Source organism: Chrysochloris asiatica, unplaced genomic scaffold, assembly GCF_000296735.1.
Source record: "Chrysochloris asiatica unplaced genomic scaffold, ChrAsi1.0 scaffold00491, whole genome shotgun sequence".
NCBI classification, from domain to species: Eukaryota; Metazoa; Chordata; class Mammalia; order Afrosoricida; family Chrysochloridae; genus Chrysochloris; species Chrysochloris asiatica.
In genome coordinates, this window is record NW_006409009.1 from 270,194 (window position 1) to 272,981 (window position 2,788).

Here is a 2,788-nt window from a genome sequence, read left to right on the forward strand (position 1 = left end):
ATTGAAGATACCATGGCTTGCACAGACACATCTTAGTCCTTAAGTGACATCTTTGCTCTGCCTTTAGTTATTGGTGCATAAATTTGAATAATAGTCTCATTAGCTCATCTTTCTTGTAGGTCTATGGATATGATCCTATCACAGAGAATGTTGTATTTTAGATAACCTTAAATGTTTCTTTTGATGATGAATGAGAAGCCATTACTCTTCAATTTGTTATTCAAAATAACCAACACTACACAGTTTCAGCTCATGAATAGCTACTATATCGATGTTCATGTGTTTCTTTTTATTTTGTCAACTTCAAATTTTCCTAGATTCATACTATGTACATTGTATGTTCTAATTATTAATGGATGTGTAGAACTCTTTCTCCTCATTTTGAGCTGTATTGCACTGACAAATGAAAGTCTCTAAGGTTGTGTGCCATTCACCTCATCATGATCAACTCAACATTGAGGAGACAATTATTCCCCAGTTTTATTTTTAGTGCCTTCTAACCTGTGGGGCTCAATTTCCAGTACTATATCTGACAATATTCTGTTGCACTTCTTTATGTTTCAATATTCAATATTCTCCTCCACTCATCTTTCTGTTTGTCATACTGTGGTGGCTTGTGTGTTATTATGATTCTAGAACAATGCCACTGGTACTTTAAATATCATCAGAGTTACAAATGACGGACAAGTTTCAGCTGAGCTTCCAGACAAAAATAGACTAGGAATAAAGAGAGATGAAATAGTTCTGAATGTTTAGTCACTGAAAGCCTTATGAATAGTAGTGGGACTCTGTCAACACTTGATTATTGAATTTTTAATTTTGAGCTAAAATAGACTAATATTGGCTATTTTTTAATGCGACAATCACATGGTTTACTATGCTAGGAATGACAAATTGAAGAAGGATGGCATCACATTCATCATCAAAAAGAACATATGAAGATCAATCATAAGATAAAACACTGTGATAGGATAATATCCATACACCTACAAGTAAGACCATTTAATACTACTATTATTTGCATTTATGTACCAACCACTAAACACAATAATGGTGAAATTGAAGAATTCTACCAACTTCTTCAGTCTTTAATTGATCAAACATGCAATCAAGGTGTATTGATCATTACTGGTAATTGTAATGCAAATGTTGGAAACAAAGCAGAAGGGTCAATAGTAGGAAAATGTGGCCTTGCTGATACAAACAATGCTGGAGTTCATATGACAGAAATTTTCAAGACCAATAAATCTCCATTGCAATTACCTTTAAAAACAGATAACATAAAAGATGACTTTTACATGGACTGCACTAGTGTGGAATACAGAGAAATCAAATAATTGACTACATCTGTGGAAAAAGATGGTGGAAAAGCTCCATAACATCAGCCTAAAACAAAACCCGGGGCAGACTATGGAACAGATGATCAGTTTCTCATAAGCAAATTCAAACTGAAGCTGAAGAAAATGAAAACAAGGTCACGAAAGCCAAAATATGACCTTAAATATATCCCTCCTAAATTAGAGATCTTCTGAATAACTGATTTGATGCATTAGACACTACAGACCAGAAGAGTTGTGGGATGACATCAAGAACATCATATAGGACAAAAACCAAAAGGTCATTAAACAGACAAGAAAGAAGAAAAATACTAAAATGGATGTCAGAAGAGATTCTGAAACTTGCTCTCCAGCATAGACATGCTAAAGCAAATAGAAGAAACAAGGAAGTACAAGAGCTGAACAGAAAATTCAAAGGTCAGCTCGAGAAGACAAAGTCAAATATTTTTAACAAATGTTTGAAAACCAAAGGGGGATATATTGAATGATGAAAAAAGAATCAAAAGAAGATGGAAGGAATATATGAAATCATAGTACCATAAATAGATGGTTGATGTTCATCCATTTAAAGTGGAAGCATATAATCTAGAGCCAATGATACTTAAGGAAGAAGTACACAGTGTATTGAAGTCATTGGCTAAGAACCAAGCACTAGGAATTGATGGAATACAAATAGAAATCTTTCAACAAAATGTTGCAGCATAGGAGGCACTCACTCATTTGTGTCAAAAATGTGAAAGACAATGACCTGGTGAACTGACTCAAAATGATCTGTATTTGTGTCCTTTAGGTGATCCAAAAGAATGGGGAAATAATTGGGCAATGTCAATGATATCTCATTGGAATAAACTTTTACTAATGATAAGGAGCTCTGGTAGCGTAGTGATTACGAATTGGGCTGCGAACCGCAAGGTCAGCAGTTATAAACTACCAGCTGCTCCGCGGGAGAAAGATGAGGCGATCTGCTCCCGTAAAGATTTACAGCCTCAGAAACCCTGTTCAGGGTAGCTATGGGTCGAAACCGACTAGACGGCACTTAACAGCAACAACAAAATTATAATGTAGAAACAGCTGCAACCACACATTGACAGAGAACTTCCAGAGGTTCAAATCAGATTCAGAAGGGGATGTGGACTAAGGAATATCCTTGCTGACATCAGGTGTATCTTGGCTGAAATCAGAGAATACCAGAAAGATTTTCACCTGTGCCTTATTGACTTCTGCACAGCCTTTTGATTCTGTGAATCATGACAAGCTATGGACAACATTGCAAGGTATGTGTATTCTAGAGCACTTAATTGTGCTAATGAGGAACTTGTACATAGACCAAGAGGCAGTAGTGGGAACAAAACAAGGGAACACTGAATGGTTTAAAATTAGAAAAGGTGTGCACCAGAGTTGTATTATTTCACCATAATTATTCACACTGTATGCTGAGCAAATAATCTAAG